The sequence below is a fragment of the Halichoerus grypus genome, chromosome 5 (assembly GCF_964656455.1).
Source record: "Halichoerus grypus chromosome 5, mHalGry1.hap1.1, whole genome shotgun sequence".
NCBI lineage: Eukaryota > Metazoa > Chordata > Mammalia > Carnivora > Phocidae > Halichoerus > Halichoerus grypus.
The window spans coordinates 11,189,081-11,207,692 of NC_135716.1; the positions used below are offsets into that span (position 1 = coordinate 11,189,081).

The window sequence follows — 18,612 nt, forward strand, 5'->3', positions numbered from 1 at the left end:
GTTTTTCAAGGGTCTCCTGATCTGGGCCTGGTATGGCTCCCAATATGTTTCTCTACAGGAGGCTCTTCACAGGTTCCCAAATACCATCATGCTGCCCCTCTGCCTATAATGAGCCCTCTCTCATCTCCACATGACTAACTCTCCCCTCTCCTGGCTAAACCCTCCCACAGCTTCCTACTGCCCTTGCAGGAATATCCACGTTCCTTCCCTAGTCCACGCACCTCTCCAGCCTCAGATCCTTCCACCCTCCCTTCTCTGCATGCCCACCACACACCCAACACCCATCCCTGCCTCAGGGCCTTTGCACGTGTAATTCCCTCTGTCTCCAAGCCTGTTCCTCCAAATCCTTGCAAAGTTGATTCTCTCTTAACCTTCAGGCCTGTCCTGATTACACAGTTTAAAGCAGACCCATCTGCCCTAGGCATCCTGCCCTAGGCATTATTGATTGTATCAACCTGTTTGACTTTCTTTGTAGTACTTATTTTGTCCCAGTATTCCTGTTCATTACCAGTTCACTTATATTGTTATCTGACCCTCCCACTTAGTAAACATAAACTCCATGAGGGCAGCCTTGTCCACCTTATTCTTCATTACCTGTGTGTCTCTGGCACCCTGGCAGCCTCCATGTCCCCACAGCAAGGATATATTTGCTGAGTAAATGACTGAGCAGCTCAATTTAGGTGGCATCATTCACAGAGACTTCGCTGATTCCCTGAGCTGGAAATAATCTCCCTCCTCTAAATGGCAAAGCCGTGTTCTCTGCCTCACTTAAGGTCCTCGGCACCGTCTGTCTGTGCTGTGATTATTTATAGTTTTTCTTTCCCCTACCAGTCCTTAGGCTCCTTGATCTGGCTGCACGCCTAATTCATCTCCATACTCCCACCTCCTCCCAGCCCTTCACGAAGGGCGTCCATACCCTGTCGGTGCTCCATCAGCATTCATCAGTGCTGAGTGAGTGCTGTCGACTGTCGTCACGGACAACTCAGAATAATCTGGAATTCCATGTCTCCGCATACCAAGCACCCTGCTCATCGCTCTGTTCAAAATGACTAGGAATGTATGTGAATATGATTTCCAAAGATGAATATTGCAGGGCCATAGAATTGAGTAAACATGGGGCTTCACTGGCAGGTTGCTCTGATGGTAATTTTCTCCCCACATTCAGCATAATTGGATGGCTGCATCTGGGTTGTTTGGCACCAACTCTCTTCAAAGGAGAGTGAGTGCAGAGAAAGTAAAAATGAAATGCAACAATCTTATTAGGGGAATGGAAAAACGACAAATGTCACAGGTCTCTCTAGGGAAGTAGTGCAGGGGGGTGCTCGTTTTGCTGCTGATTTCCACTTGAGTCTAAGGGGTTCAAGGGCTGTGACTTTGTTTCCTGTCTCGTGGGTTTCCACCCACAGCCTTCAGGCTGCAAGAGCTGGTCTACATTTTGCTGGAGTGTTCCATTATGCTTTCTTGGTGTATATAGGGAGATCTTACCAGTTGTTACCCAGCCAGGGATGGATTTGGGGAATGTTTTATTTCCCTGATGTAAACACAACCCCCTCTGGCACCCACTTCCCTCATTTCCCGCTCTCCCCTGAGCCCCACGGGCATGCTCCTGCCAGACCCCATCACAAGGTTCTAAACAGGTCATCTTACATTATAGCCATTTGCACTTGTGGCTTTTACTGCCTAGGGATGGTCTCCACATACCACCCCTTCGCACGTCCATCCACCAGGCAACTTCAAACGTAAGGTCAACTCCAACCGCCCCTGCTCAGTAAGGCCTTCCCAGAGTGATCAGTCTCTCCTTTGTGCCTTCGCTAGATGTTGTTCTTGCCTTTATCATGTGAGCTATCTGTCCATCTGCCTCCCCACCAGATTCTGAGGTCCCCATGGCAGGGACTGAGTCTTGGTTATCTTTGTAGTCCTCATTCTTAGCACAGTCCTAGCATACAATAGATGCTTGATAAATGTTTGTAGCCCACAGAATATAGGACACGAATCAAAGTCCCGACGGCCGCCCAGGATGGTAGAGTTGTTCAGTGCATGGGCCTTTCACCAGACTGCCTGGGTTCAAATCCTGGATCTTCACTGGCTAGATGTTCGACCCTGACCTTGAACTTGACCAAATTACATGAAATCATTTCCTCATCCCTAAATTAGAGGTGATGATGATGGTAATAGCAATAGTCCTCACCTGATAGGGATGCTTCTGGAATGAGATATCAATACAGTGTGTGGTGCTCACCATGCTTGACCCATGGTGCCTCCGCTGTTATGGACGATAAGTCATCTACCAATCATCAGTCATTTCTACTTTTCTCCTCAGTAATAAACACAATTGCTGAGAGACTCAGGCGATACAGTATAATATGTGAAATTGCTTATAAGGAGGAAAACATTATACAAATATTATCTCCATGTCGTGATACATCATGAGTTCCTCATTCCTGTCCCCTATTTCTGCTCTCCTTCTCTCCTTTATTTGGAAATTGATGTGAATAAGTTGCTCTCTCCAATAAATCCGAGAGCATGGAAATATTAGCTTATTTGAATGAAGAATAAAATGATCATTTCTAAATCAGGCCAATCTAGGAATAATTATTCATCTAACCCCTTGGGTTAAGGTTGGGATAATCTGCCTTTGGTGCCTAGTGGTGCTATTATTAATTCTATGCTCCCTGCTTCCTGTCCTAGTGACGCTCTACCACAGTCTACAGGGGTGGGGAGCACTGAGGATGCATTTCTTCCACTTCTGATCCAAATAACACCTGTACAAATTTTGCCATATCTGCCTAATGTTTTTGTTTCTTTGTATTGACTCACTTTTCAAATTTAAATAAATTTATTAACAAAGGGCACTTACTATAGAAAATGGAAAGTGTACGCCATAGGTAAAAAGTAACAACAACAAAACAACAGGACTATAGGGGGGGAAAAAAAAACATTGTTATTGAATTCCTCAGGGCTTTTTGCCTGATACCTCCTTCATTCTTTGTTCAAGAAGACCAGGATGAGTCAGAAGGGTGTTACACCTAACTAACGCCAAACTGAAGCTCTCTCCATATTGTTACAAGAAGGAGTGAAGAAAAAAAATTGATGTCTCCCACTCTGTTTTAAGGTCAGTTAATTCCAGTTTAGCACAGCACCCAAAACCAGCACAGGTATTCTGAAGGCAAGTGTCACAGGCAGTACCCAGGCAGGCCTGTGGGAACCCTGCCCCCCCACCCCCACCCCCGGGAAGCCATTCTCATGGACTAAATGGCGCTGAATATCAACCACAGCCCGAGCACAGTCTCAGCAGGTCCCGTTGATTCTGCCCCGTTGGATCTCTTGAACCCCTTCCTCATAGCCATCAGCAGCACCATCATCTGGGTTCGGGTCCTCACCCGTTCCCCTTGGATGAGTGCACATTCTCCTCCGTCTCTCTGTCCTCCTGGTCCATCTGCCACGTGCCTGCCAAATCAAGGGCCTAATAAATGTTCACTGAACGGATGAGCCCATATCTTTAAAGACCCAAATCTAAGTCACCATTCATAGGCATGGGTAGCATTTGTCGAAACCAAGCCGGAGTAAGGACGAATCTGAAAGTCTGGAAACAAGAAAGGCACTGATCCATGAAGTAAAGCTGGGAGCTCTCTGGAGCTCTGACAGACTGTGGGGAAAAGGTGAAAACATCCTTCCCAACCAGAGGTAGAGGCCCTGCCTCCTTGATCTTGCTGGTCACTCAGGGAACTGCTGCTCAATGTCCTTCACGTGCTGTGTTCCGCGGGGCTTTGCACCATATCTGTACCTCTCCCCCGTGAGACTGTGAGCTCCTTGAGGAGCAGGGAATGTGTCTCAGTCGGTCCACACGTCCCCGGTACTTAGCACACGGAGGGGATGCCCGATGACTGCTGGCTGAAGTGAGCTGCCAAACAGCGGGTCGTGATTTCGCCTCACCTGCTCCCAGTCGGGGCCTCCTCTGCCAAAGCCAACAGGATCCCTTTCACACATCCAAGGCCTGAATATATCCCTGTGTGGTTTGCAAGCAGGATAATTTGTTTCTTGTTGGGAGATCTTGTCGGCCTCTTTTCTATGGAGGTGCAGCTTGGAAAAAAAATCTGGGCAGAAAACAAATCCAGCTGGAAAGTGACGTGGAGGGAGGTGAGGCAAGAATCCAAAAGGGGGCTCTTCTAGCAATCTCTCACCTGTGTCTCCAGAAACTAGAGTAAGGGTAACTGCAGGTCCCTACCCTTTTCCCTGCCCCCAGTATAATTAGATCACCTGTGTCAGGGACTGCCGGCCTCTGGGGCCCTTGCAGAGGGAAAGCCATTCATTTATAAGTAAGTGCAGCCCAAGACCTCTCCTTTGCTGCCCTCCATCCGGGCATGTTTTCTTTCACTACTATTTCATGAGCACTGTGTGTCATAAGTTATAAGATGAATGCATTAGTAATCCCAGTTTTGCAGCAGCAGGACTGAGGCTCAGAGGAGTCAAGTACCTTGTCGAAGGTCACACAGCAACCAACACAGTCGGCTTTCACAGCATCCATAACCAGTTCCCTAACCATTACACACGCTGCCCAAGCTCCGCCCAGGCCACCAGGCTTCCCAAGTCGGGATCCCTCTTTTCCTGGTAAGAGATCAACGTAACCAGTCTCAGGCCACAGTCTTCACAGGGAAGGATGCTCTAAAAACAAGTGGATGGAAAACCCCCCCACCCCCCCTCCACCCCCATCCATAAACATGTAACAGAGCAGATGTAAGAATTGCCAATCAGATACTCTCTACCACTGCCAAGGGGTAATAAAAACAGGGGGAGCATTTATTGAGCATTTAGGTAGTACTCTATTATTCTCAACAATTTCAAGACAGGGGTCTTATCATCCCCATTATGCAGATGAGGAACCCAGAAAGGCATAGCCGCTTGCTCAAAGTCACAGAACGGAGAGTGGAGGGGCTGGGATCTCATTAACTGAGCAAATCTCTACCACGTGCCCTCCCCGTGCAGGTGGTATTCTAGGGACTGGGGAAAACGGTCAACAAAATCGTCAGAAACCTCCTGTGTCTGTGCTCTTTATCTTATCCGCGTGCCGGGGATGATGGTGATGGTGACAGTGGTGAAGACAACTATGTCTCCTGCTGTTTGCTGAGCACCTACTATGCTGTTTGCTGAGCACCTACTATGTGGCAGGCCTCAGCCCGCTCAAGTATAAAATCAGGCCAGTACTGTCCACCTCCAGGCCTAAAGTAGGAGCATCTGGTCTCATTTAATTCTCGGAAAACCTCATGTGGTCACATGATAAGGCCCATTTCACAGCTGGTCAAAGCAAGGCTGAGTCCAGGTAAGTCACTTGCCCCTCCCTGACCCTTGAATCCCAGTGCTCCCGGTGCTGCAGGGCCCAGCTCAAATGACCTCCTACCTAAGAGACCTTCCCTGACCCAGCCCAGCTACCTCTGGCTCCTATGGATCCTTATAGTGGCCGTTGTCAGAACACTCGGGAGATAGGCATCTGAAAGCAGAGAAACATAAAAATGTGCTAGGTAATGCTCGTAAGTGCTATCACCGGGTCTAGGCCAGAGCTATGGCTCTTTTCCACAGTCCCCCCTCCCTCACCAACTGAAGGAGGCTTCAGGATCTCAGAGCTGCATCCTCAGTGCCTCTTTTCTTTGAAAGATAATCGAGATTTTATCGGGGTGGATGCGCACAGCCAAATTTGGGTGGTATTAGTTTCTTGGAAAGGGAACTGGTCTATTTGAAACTGTTCATTACCAGTGAGGAATTAGATGTAGCCCCCACCAAAGAACACTGCTCATCATGACCATAAACTCAGAGCTGCTCTCTTCTACCCTTGAAAGACCAGCGAACCAAATGCCTAAACGTGGCTAGGCCAGGATGATCTTCAGGAGCACCACTGAGCCCATCCACAGGACCGAGGGACTGAGCCCTCCAGGTCTTTGCACACGATGTTCCTTCTGCTTAGTCTCTGATGCTTTTTCTCCCAAGCTTCACCTGGTGAATTCCCATGAATCCTTCAAAACCCAGATTAAAGATCATCTCCCCTTATGAAAGATCATTCCCCTCTGTGAATTCTCCCAGAGGCAGATTCAGACCCACCTCTTATATGGTATATCTTCCCATATACCATATAAGGTATAAGGTTCCCAATATGCTTTATTCATGTGCTCATTGGAGCATATTCTGTTTTATATATGATTATTAACATTTATATACACAGATACATGTTTATATCTCTTCTTAGGCTGTGAATTCCATAAAAACTTGGACCCTTTCTCCTTGTGGTAAATTTCTCCATCAAGGGCTGAGCTGAAATGGTACTTCATCTGTGAAGCCTTCCTAGATGTCCCCCACTATAGCACTTTGTACAATTCTCCACCATAGCATTTGAACGTGTGTGTGTGTGTGTGTAAAATCTGATGCTCCCTTTAGGTTGGGAGCTCCTCAACGGCATGACTATTTTGTGATTTTTTTTTTCCATATCCCAGACTCCTCACCCAATTCCTGACATGTAGCAAATGCTCATTATTTGTATGAGGCTAAGAAATCCTGAAGCCCATGTGGCTTATTTCTGGGAGCAGCTAAATTGAAAGGACCATAGTCCAACAACCAATATAAGGAAGATGGAATTGCATTCTTTGCCCCATTATCTTTTTTTTTTTAAGATTTTATTTGTTTATTTATTTGCAGAGAGATAGAGAGAGCCAGAGAGCACAAGCAGGGGCAATGGCAGAGAGAGAGGCAGAAGCAGGCTCCCCGCTGAACAGGGAGCCCGATGCGGGGCTCAGTCCCAGGACCCTGAGATCTCACCCCAAGCAGAAGGCAGACGCTTAACCGACAGAGCCACCCAGGGAACCCCCTTTCCCCTATTATCTTGAAGAACATGGAAGGGGATGAAATATGTAATTCATATGGACACTTCCTAAACTCCTTTCCTCTTCCCCCACTAATTCTCTTATACTCTGGGATTGCTCTGGAGCCTCTAACTGCCGCCCCCACCCTCCTTCCCTCCCCACTGCACACACACAGCTGGTTCTCCCTCTTGGCATCCCCTCCCTTCCCCCATGCCACTGTCCCTCCCCAGCCTTCATTACATAGATCAGCTTAGCTTTTCTGCATGCTTTTTGTCTCCTTTCCACTTTAAGTGAGAGTCCTTCCTTCTTTTCTTCCCATATCTTTGGTATTCTGCCTCGGTCTACCCATTCCTCCATGTTTGTACCCTTCCCCAAGTCTAGAGGAACCAGACTGGCAAAATCTTCCCTCCAAAGGAGGGGAAAGGACTCAATGTGAGCAGTGGCCTGGGGGCCATGCAGGGTGCCAGGGGAAGGAAGCATCCACATGCTGAGAAATGTTGTCTGGGCCACACGTGTCTATTGAATGGATGGGGACATGGATGCATAGGTTAATCTCATGTATCTACTCAACACATATCTGTAGAATACCTTACTATAAACCAGTTATAGGCACGAGAGAACAGACCTTGACAGGAGCAATGTGGAAATCCTGTGTGATAAGGTACACTCATCAAATTATTCCTTTTCCTGAGAAGAGGGTCATAGTGCATATTCCCAACTCTCTGGGACATGAGTTATTCTGTTCTAAGCAAAAATCCTAGTGCTGAGAGCCTCCATCCCCATTTGTTAGAGAGGAAACTGAACCCAGAGAAGTCAAGAGAATTACCCAAGATCTCTCAGCGAGGAAATAGGGGATCCTGAGCCTTTTCCCTTTACCTTAGGTTTCAATAAAGAAATTGTCTTGCTTGGAAATGCATGGGGTCTTGGGCCCATTAACTTCTCAGTGTAGTTATTTTAGGATTTGGTTTGAGCCGAAAGACCACCAATGAATCATAATGTGAATATATTAATGTAATTATTATAACAATACACCAATGATAGCTATTATTCACTAAGCATTTACAGTGCGCCAGGCACAATGCTAGACCCTCTACAATGCATGACCCCATTTAATTTTTTCAACAATCTTGCAAGATAGATATTAAGATGAGGAGACTGAAGCTGCAGAGAGATTAACTAACTTGTCCAAGGTCACATAAGGTCAGTGTCGGTGTGAAGGTGCAGACTGAGGTCTGTGTGACTACAGCGGTCAAGTATTCTCCATCAGCCAGGATCCCCAGCGCCACTCAGAGTGGTCTCCAGGCTGCTGTGAACCAGGGTGAGCTTTCTGGTCTATATTTTGCTCCCTTTTCTACCCCTTACTCCCATTCCTACACACACACACACACACACATACACACACACACACGCATACCTGGTAAAGGTAGTAACTTAGATGGGTAGTTGGTGGTAGAAGAAAAGGTGATAAGCCAGCTGGTGATTAAGAAGCCACAAAGCCCACATACCGGAAGTTGGATGTGGTCTAAATAGCCTCAGCACCCTGACCAGCTCCTCCTTCTCACCCCAGGGACATGCTGGTGCCCCACAAGAGCCAAGACGCAGTAGGGACTGGGGCCCCTCCTGGCCCCTCCCCTTCCATTCTCAACTGACCTGCTGTGCATTTCACAGCTTCTCCCCAGTTTCCACCCAGAGCCCAGCCTCTGGGTTGATTCTTCATCCAGCTGCCTGCTTCAGCATTTGCTTTGCAACTCTGCCTTTCCTCCCAAGCTGGATGGAGAGGGTAGGGCCTCTAGGCAGGCATATCAGCTCACGTCCTTTAAACGGATGTTCTTTAAGGATTCAATTAGCGATTTAAAGAAAAGGCGTGGGATTGCAAAAAGGCCGGCTGGTGGCTGGTCCAGCCTGTCTCCCACTTATCAAGGCAGTTTAGCTCCCACCTTGCAAAACCAGAGCCCCACCACTGACCCAGTCAAGGCCTCCTGAGCAGCTTTTTGGAGATCACCCACATATGCATCTTGTCAAAATACTTCTTACAACCATGCACTGTATTCTTGCAACAGGTGCTGGGATAAGTATTTCCTCCATCTTCGTTCCTCTCCGGCATTGGCTGGTTATGTCTCAGTGCCTGACTAGTGGATCCCCTCCTGCCTTTGCATCTCTCTAAGCTCCAAAAGCCTCTCCCCCAACTAGTTTGTCACCCCATGCTGAGAACAGACTTCTGGAGTCCCCACCCAGGTGCAGGAATGCGGGCTTGAGCAGACAAGGAGTTCCAGCAGGGTGATTGTCACAGTGCTAACGTTTCTGTAGCATCTTCTAATCAATGTAACCATTTAAAGTAGCAGCTCTTTTGTTTATCCAAAAGCTGTTAGTAAATCAGAGAAGCACTTATAATCAATGGTGTCTTGGAAACATTTGTAGCTTTAACTTACAGACACACCCCACAACACACACACACACACACGCGCGCATCCACGGACACAATTATTTTTTTGTTTTCCCACTGCACTTTTTGTCTACCTCTTTTATAACCCTTGTCAGGGTGCATCATCATTATGTGTACGTGTGTGTGTGTGTGTCACCCACTAGACAGTGAGATCCTCAAGGGCAAAGTTTGTCTAAATCATTTTTATACTCCAATGCCAGCACTGTATCCAGCACCTCATAGGCACTGAATTCAATTTGTTTGAATTGATTTGTAAGAGACTGAATTCAGATGACTCACCTAGGGGACACGCATCAGTCTTGGGACCTAGAGGGTCTTCTTTTTTCCCCCCAACTGATTGGGATAGGTGGCCATATCTCTCTCTTCGGGGCGGGGAGGGGGCAATGCGGCTGTCGTGGAGTGAGATGGCCCAAGCAGATGATGGATTCTCAGAGAAACTTCCAGCCCTGGGCTAGTGCCTCCATGAAGGATCCCTTCTACAATGCCTTGGAGCTCCGTGCCTGGCCCCTGCATCGAGCTCAGTGTGTGTCTCACGCTGGAAAGCTGGAAGGAACAAGCTCTTGTATCACGGACCCCTCGCCAGCAATCGTGTCATCGAGTATTTAGCATCAGATTTTCAGTAAGACCTTTGGGGACTTCACTCCAGCCAGATGACCTCATGCTGAGTGAGATTTACGGCCTCTTGAGTGAGAAGGAAGGCTATGAGGTAACGGAGGGAAGAGAGTCCTACAATTATGCATGAAACTGTATCATCCCCCTGCTCCCTAATGAATCAGGCCAAGGATGAGATGGTGCAATTGCCATTTTGGAAGGAAAAAAAAAAAAAGATATGACAAAATTCACCTGCCAATTTGTCTCTTTTTAATCATCGTAATATTCACCAACATGTGTTTGTGTTTCTATGGGTCAGATACAGTGATAGATAGCAGGCACTCAATGAATTTTTGCGGACAGAATGAGTGAATGTCCTTCTACACACATGATCTCTTTTAAAACACAGAGCTCCTCTTTGGGGTGGCCACCAGTGTAGGAGTCTGCCCAGGCTGCCATAACAAGGTGCCGCAGGCTGAGTGGCTTAAACAACCGAAATTTATTTCCTCCCCATTTTGGAAGCTGGAAGCTTCAAGATGGGGTCAAGATGTCAGCAGGGTTGGTTTCATCTGCAGGTTCTCTCCTTGGCTTGTAGATGGCCAGCTTCTCCCTGCATCCTCACATCATCTTCCCTCTGTGTCTGTGTCCTGAGCTCCTCTTCTTACAAGCACACAGTCATATTGGATTAGGGCCCGCCCTAATGACCTGCAGGAAGGACCTAGATATCTTCACAGGTGTCTCAGTTGGTGTCCTCAACCATCGTGGTTCCTTCCCCTTCTCTGCAGGTCAGAGTGGCCAGATCCCCAGTTTGGATTAGATTTTGAAACACCTTGACTGTGAATACCAAGGATTAGTTCCTAACTTATGGCAATGGGGGCATCTGGACAGTTTCTAAGAAGGGCTAATTTTTTTTTTCAGGAACATACCACACAGGGGAAAGATGGAATTGGTGGGCAATAGTCTAATCAGAAAGACCAATAATGAGACCGTTGACCAAGTCCTGGTCACTGTTTTACAAATTGGGTTCTAGAGTCTATAAGCTCCATGGATGTACCTCAGGGGTCACCTGAGGCCCAGGAGGCATTGTGAGAAAGAGAAAGAGGAGACCTGAGTTTCAAAGAGCAGCTAGGCCCATGAATTACTGTATTTGCAAATAGGACACCTTAGTTTAAAAACAAAAGTTGCAAGGGGCACCTGGGTAGCTCAGTCAGTTAAGTGGTCTGACTCTTGATCTTAGGGTCATGAGTTCAAGCCCTACATTCAAGCCCAAAGTGGAGCCCACTTAAAAAAAATAGAATAAAATAAAATAAAAATTGCAAACCACTGATCTACATGAAACACAATGAGACTATAAATAAGAAGGAAGAGGAGGGAGGAAGGGAGAGAGGAGGAGGGGGAGGGGGAGTCTCTCTCAAGGAGACAATCAGCCTGCCATTTCAAGTCTCACCCTGGGTGGATCTGCTTCCAAGCTCACTCACGTGGCTGTTGACAGGATTCCAGTCCCTGGAGGCTGTTGGGATGAGGGTCTCAGCTCCCTGCTGGCTGTTGGCTGAGGGCCATTGGCTGAGGCCGTCTTCAGTTCCTTGGTACATTGGCTTCTCCATAAACAGCTCATAACATGGCAGCTGGCTTCATGGAATGATCAAGTGAGCGGGGGGAGAGAGAGCAAGACAGAAGTCACAATTGTTTGTAGCCTAACCATGGAAATGTCATCTAATCACTTCTGTTAGAAGCCAGTCAGTAGGTCCAGCCCCCACTCCAGGTGAAGGGTTAAACAGGGGTGGCCGGGATCTTTGAGAGTCCTTTTAGAAGCTGCCTACTACACTCAGGGATAAAGCCCTACCAGGCTGGGCTCTTGCTGCCACCTCAGTTACTCCTTCCCAAGAAGGGAGAAGTACATCCCTGACTACTAAGTTTGGGGAGAAGGAACTGGGATGTGTGGGTCAGCCCCTCCTCCTCTCTTCCTCCTTGTGATCCAGCTGTCTGTGGAGAATGAGCTCTGAACCAGCACAGAACCCGAGCAGTAGAGGTTCTGTCCCTCCTGAGAGAGATCTTCCCTTTCCTAGCACCACCGGGGACAGCTCCCTCATTCCAGGTTCAGAAGTAGGCAGCCCACTTTGGCTGCATATCTGTGCCACAATCCCCAGGCTCACCTTTATCCAAAATAAAGCTGGTATATTTATCACCATTGGATTGACAATTCTGGTTCTCTCCATTGGCTTAGAATCCAGGAGAGGAAGAGAGAGGCCCCGCTCAAACCCCAATGCCATTCTTGAAAGAGTTGGGGTTTGGAATCCAACTAACCTGAGCAGGGCGGGTTGCATAGATATGTGACCTACACTAGCTATGCTGTCACCATCTTGAATTTCTTAATAATTTTTTTAAAAGATTTTTTTATTTATTTGAGAAAGGGAGTGCACAGGTGAGCGGGGGTGAGGGATGAGGGTGAGGGGCAGAGGCAGAGGGACAGAGAGAGAATCTCCAACAGACCTCCAGCTGATTGCAAAGCGGGGCTTGGTCTCAAGACCCTGAGATCATGACCTGAGCCAAAATCAAGAGTCGGATGCTTAACTGGCCACCCAGGTGTCCCGAATATCTTAAAAATTTTTAAGCAGGGGTTCCATATCTTCATTTTGCACTAAGCCCCACAAATCATCTAGTTGATCCTGAACCTGAGTTTGATCCTGTTTTTGCTGTTAGCCTCTAGGTCTTGAACACATGACCACCCCCCTGTGGTTTCCTCATTTGCAAAAAAAGGGGTTGAATAACCAATATCTAGCACGAGGGTAGTTGGGCGTCTCAGATGAGGCAGTCTACGTGCAATTGGTAAAACTGCCCCTGAATGTTTCATCTCCAATGAATGAGTTAGCCCCCGCTGCCGAGACAGATCCTAACTGGAACAGCTAAACAAACATGGCAGGAGAGAAGAACAGAAGAGCCATTCTGATGCCAGCGAAACAGCATCAGTCTGAGATTCTGCCATGGAAGCCAGTCTGCCCTACAGACAGACAAAGGCCCTTCCATCCATCCCAGCAACTCTGTGAGCAGCTCCCACAATGCACTGTTGATGTGGCCAATCAGGAAACTCGGGGGTGCCCAGGCCATCATGTGACATGAGGAGACCCAGACCTCAATCTACTATAAAATAGAACTGGTGCCCTATATGTTCACTTTCCAAACTAACAGGAAATGTTTGCAGACATCAGGCTATCAACTTTCACAACTCGCAAAAACCCTAATCGTTAATATATTTCATTGAGAAATACCAGAGAGAGAGATGCTTTGTTTGCTGCTTGAGTAATTTACTGCATTTCACGTTTAAATTGAAGTATCTAATTATACAATTATGAATCATCCTGATTCAAATAAAGTTCACAAAAATAATTTCCTTATGTAACATTATCTTCCAATATACCTGCTATTTTCATTTCATTATGTGCTTTTATTCTGCCAGAGTCTAAAGATCTAATTGTATTTTTAAAGTGTCCCATTAAACCAAAATAACAATTCTGCTACAATAACCATCATAAGCTAGTTGGTCCTGACTTGTATCACATTCTGAAATGTCACGCTTTTTTTTAATGGTTGTTTTTCCAGAGAGTTTATAGCTTTTGCAATTAGGCAGCCTTGTAAAGCATGGTTTTAAATGATTTTAATGTTTCAAACCAACTGAGCATTTCATACACCCATTTCCTTTGCCTTTTTAAAATTAATAATAATGCATTTCATGTATCTTGGTTCTTTACAATTGACAAAATGCAATCACCTTTATTGTTTTATTGGCTCCTGCTTTCCAGACCTAGGTTGCATGCTAGAAAAGGGCTTAGGTCACCAACAAAGCAAGAGACTAAGGCTAACATGACTGTAAAAGGTAGCTGGTGGCTCTAGGATCAACAGGCAGGCTGGGGAACCTGGCTCAAACAACGGGACCCGGGGAGTCTGGGCAGCTGAGAACACAGCCAAGAGCCTATCATAATTGTCTAGTTCAAGTGCAGCCACTGGGACTGCCAACGTCTCTCTCTCTCTCTCTCTCTCTCTCTCTCTCATTATACCTATGAGATGCACCCATGTGGTTGCTAGTAATAATAGTTCATAGTTTGTTTTCAGTGCAGTATAACACTCTCTTGTGTGATTGTACCAAAACATTTCATTCGTTCTACTTTTTATGGGCACTTGGATTATTTCTAGTTTCTGATTATGATGAATAATGCTGCCATGATAGCTCGCACCTGCCTTTTGGTGGACATGTGCACTAATCTTCCCAGATACAGCAATTCCAGTGGAACTGCTGGGCCATCAGGTAGGCGTAGGCTTCACAGTGTAGATATTCACCGATGGACTTCTGAGTCTCCTGCAACCCGTGTGAATATTATCTCCTGTCGCTGCGCCTTTGCATCATTCCTCGTACCTGTAAAATCCTGGGGGTATTTGATCATTCCTGCCCAGATCTCCTGCCCTCATCCCAGCAGCCCTGGGGCAGAGAACGCTGTCCTTGTCCGCTTCCATAGGATGGGGGGTGGGGGTCGCTGCCTTCCACAAAGACTCCCATCTTGGGATGTTCTTCCCAAACAAGGTGGGGGAAATGAACAAAATGCTCTGGTAACCATGACTCTATGACGTCATACTCAGTCAGTGAGACTGCCCCTTACCTGTGCTTCCGGGACAGGAGCCCAGAGCACAAGGCCAGGGCTCTGAGGGGCTGGGCCACAAGCCAAGGAGCTTCAAGGAGGGGAGGGAAGAAGGAAAGGTCTGGGGCATGGTGAGGGCTGAGACAGTGGCATGGTGTCCTGCCCTCTGTTCACACTTTTATGTTGTGTTTCATTTAAACATAAAAACATTCTTGCAAATGAATTCTTATGTGTAATGCTAATAACCTATTCCTGACCCTAAGATGCCACCGAATATAAAATCTACCACTGATTTATTTTTTTTTAAAGATTTTTATTTATTTATTTATTTGAGAGAGAGAATGAGAGAGAGAGAGCATGAGAGGGGGGAGGGTCAGAGGGAGAAGCAGACTCCCTGCTGAGCAGGGATCCCCATGCGGGACTCGATCCCAGGACTCCAGGATCATGACCTGAGCCGAAGGCAGTCACTTAACCAACTGAGCCACCCAGGCGCCCCTAAAATCTACCACTGATTTAATACTCTTGGTCAGGAATAAAGAATTGGATGGCAACTTCTTTTGATGGCATGGAAATTGTTCAAATGAGGGGACATTAATACATTTTCTACAGTTGAGACAAGTCCGATAAAACAGATAAAAAGGTCTTGGCTCAGGTGGAAGTGGTGAGGTGGGCTGGGAACCCTGAAAAGTCAGCCTCCCCCTTCCTTCCCCACTGTGTTTCCTAAGGCACCATCTCCGGGCTCTGGGAACTCCTTTCCACAGGCATAATGGAAGAGGTTTATGTTTTGGAATCAGGCAGATGTGTGGCATTGAGCAACTAGCTTTACCTCTGAGCTTCAGCTTCCTCATCTGGGGATAATGAAATGTACTTATTATGAGGATCAAAATAAGGTCATGCAAACCACTGGGCACAATGCCTGGCCTGTCTCAGGCAAGCAGACAAAGTTTAGTTGTCTTCCATTTCCCTGTGATCCACAGACAATAGAGCTGGATTCCGGTTTGCTTAACCATCTGTTGGATGAAGCAGATGAGGAACATCAAAAGCGAGGTGGTCAGCGCAGGGAAGGAACAGCAAGATGCTTTGCCTATTTCCTATTCATGACTGAGAACAGCCACCGAGGTCTTTGAGGGGTCAATAAATAGTAACCCCTTTCTTCTCCTCCTGACTATAGAACCAGTGGAGAGATGTGGGACACAGAGATGGATAGCAGAATGTCATCTGTACGACCAATGAAACTGATGGCAGGTCATGGCTTTCTACTTCTGGCCAAAAGGATCTGCTAATACTCTTTGCCCCTCTAGACCTCTAGACTGGGACAGTCCAGCCTAGGGAGGGTTTGGGCCATGCTCCACCCAAAGGTCATCACCACTGGTCACATGAGCAAGAACCTGCAGTGTTGCTCTCAAGGAGGGCCCTCTGTGTACAAATGAAGCAAGGGGAGGAAATTCATTCTTGCAACCACGCTCCCCCCTCCAGCCCCCATACTTGTCTGATTCTGAATCCCCAAGGCAGTGGCAGACCCTATAATCATTTAAGAATGACCTTAAGAGGGGCGCCTGGGTGGCTCAGTCGTTAAGCGTCTGCCTTCGGCTCAGGTCATGATCCCAGAGTCCTGGGATTGAGCCCCCGCATCCGGTTCTCTGCTCCGCAGGAAGCCTGCTTCTCCCTCTCCCACTCCCTCTGCTTGTGTTCCCTCTCTTGCTGTCTCTCTCTCTCTGTCAAATAAATAAATAAAATCTTTTTTTTTTTTTTTAAGATTTTATTTATTTATTCATGAGAGACAGAGAGAGAGAGAGAGACAGAGGCAGAGGGAGAAGCAGGCTCCCCGCGGAGCAGGGAGCCCGATGCGGGACTCGATCCCAGGACCCTGGGATCACGACCTGAGCCGAAGGCAGACGCTTAACCGACTGAGCCACCCAGGCGTCCCAATAAAATCTTTTTTTTTAAAAAAAGAGTGACCTTAAGGGCTTGTTTACAGTTCTTTTCATTCCCCCAATCTACACATTCTCACATTCATTCCCCCAATCTACACATTCTCAGATTCTACCATTTCCTCTCCTTGGAATGGCACCTATTCAGCTCTTTGCCCAAATGACACATTCTCTATGAAGCCCATTTAAAATGACAGCCTCCCACAGAACAGGAGAAAAAAATGTTTGCAAATTACATACGTGTTTGCAAATTACATACGTATCTGGATTAATATCCAGAATACACAAAGAACTCCTAAAACTCAACAACGAAAAGCCCAATTTAAAAATGGGCAAAGGACTTACATAGCTATTTCTCCAAGGAAGATCTACAATATGCATACAAAAAGACACTCAACAGCAGGAGTCACTAGAAAAATGCAAATCAAAACCACAATGAGATACCACTTCACACCCATTAAATCGGCTACTACAAAAAACAAACAAACCAGAAAACAAGTATTGGTGAGGACGGAGCAATTGGAATCTTGTGATGATTGATGGAATGTGACATGATGCGTTTGCTGTGGAAAACGGTATGGCAGTTCCTCAAAGCTCCAACGTAGAATTACCATATGATCCCAATCTACTTCTGGGTATAAACCCCAAAGAATTGAAAGCAGGAACTCAAATAGATATTTATTTGCACACCCATGTTCATAGCAGCACTATTCACAACAGCCAAAAACTATTCAACCCAAATGTCCACTGGCTGATGAATGGATAAACAAAATGTGGTCTATGCATACAATGGAATATTGTTCAGCCTTAAAAAGGAACGAAATTCTGACACCTGCCATAATATGGATGAATTTTGAGGACATCATGTTCAGTGAAAGAAGCCAGCCACAGAAGTACAATTACTATTATGATTCTACTTCTGTGAAGTACTTAGAGGAGTCAGTAATAGAGACAGAAAGTAGAATGGTGGTTGCCAGGGGCTGGGGGCAGGGCAGAGGGGGGAGTTAGTGTGTAATGGGGACAGAATTCTAGTTTGTGATGATGAGAAAGTTCTGGAGATTCATGGTGGTAATGGTTGTACTTAATGCCACTGAATTGTACACTTAAAAATGGTTACAATGGTAAATTTTGTCATGTCTATTTTACCACAATAAAAAGAAAAATGGCAGTCTTGGCTCTACTCCATCCCAGTCCTCCTGATGCTCCCTTACCCTGTTCTGCCGTTTTTTCTGCCCTCAGAACCTTATCACCTCTGATATATTATGCCATTTACTAATTTTCTATGCACATTTTTCGCCACTAGCATGTAAGCTCCACAAGGACGGGGATTCTTGTCTCTTTCATGTTTTTGTTCACTGAGATACTCTAAGCACCAAGAACAGTGTTGGTGCTCAGTAAATACTTGTTGAATGAGTGAACCTAGGTGAAGCTCGATAAATCCTCAATGAGTACAGGAATCACCGGAGGGATGGCTGACTAAAATGATTCTGTTACCTGGCTTACCGGGTACCACTTTCCGGTCAGAGACATTTAGAGACACTATTGAAGCCTATTCTACTCATGAGTAAAGTGAGGCACAGAGAGGAGTGATGACTTTTGCACCGCTCAAGGAGAAGACTGGCTCAGAGACCACATTCAGAGCAAGTAGCAAATCCAGTAGGGAAGGATCACCACCAGCTCTTGATCTCGGGAAAATACGAGATTCACCTGCATATCTTTTTTTTTTTTAGCATTTGCCCTCAGGGAAAAACATGTTCAACTTATAGTTTTAAAAAAAAGACTTCATGTTTCTAGCAATGTTGCTGCTGAATTTCATCCATCTTTTCTTAACTGAAACCTAGTTAGTATCTAATAGACAGGAAGGGTAAAAGATTGGGGTGAGGGAGAGTCAAGGACTGGGTGAACGGTTGAGGTTTAACACAAAACATATTTTCTTAATGACTTAAAAAAAATCTTGAAATTTCCAGATAAATATCATGAAGGTGCCCGCCTTTATTAGGCATGTTTTTTAAATCTGATTTCCTGGGGATCTCAGGAGACTGATTTATTCCCGGCTTTAACAGTCTCACAAAATCACTCTGCTTAAATAACTTTCTCTGTTGGGCCTCAGCTTTATCATTTGGACAGAATAGGCAGGGGTGGGGGCGGGGATGGGAAATGGGTTAGATGATCTC

At 46.3% G+C, this 18,612-nt stretch overlaps 1 long non-coding RNA gene across 2 annotated transcripts in view; it reads right to left on the reverse strand.

The window, feature by feature from the left end:
- LOC144381815 (uncharacterized) overlaps window positions 1–18,612 on the reverse strand; it is a 43,281-nt gene that overhangs the window by 10,044 nt on the left and 14,625 nt on the right. Inside the window, exon 4 of one of the 2 annotated variants that reach the window (XR_013447681.1) lies at window positions 10,171–11,508. The exons of the other annotated variant lie outside the window; for it this stretch is intronic. This is a non-coding gene — a long non-coding RNA (uncharacterized LOC144381815). Of the gene's footprint in view, window positions 1–10,170; window positions 11,509–18,612 lie in introns of those variants that run through there. 2 annotated transcript variants of the gene reach the window in all.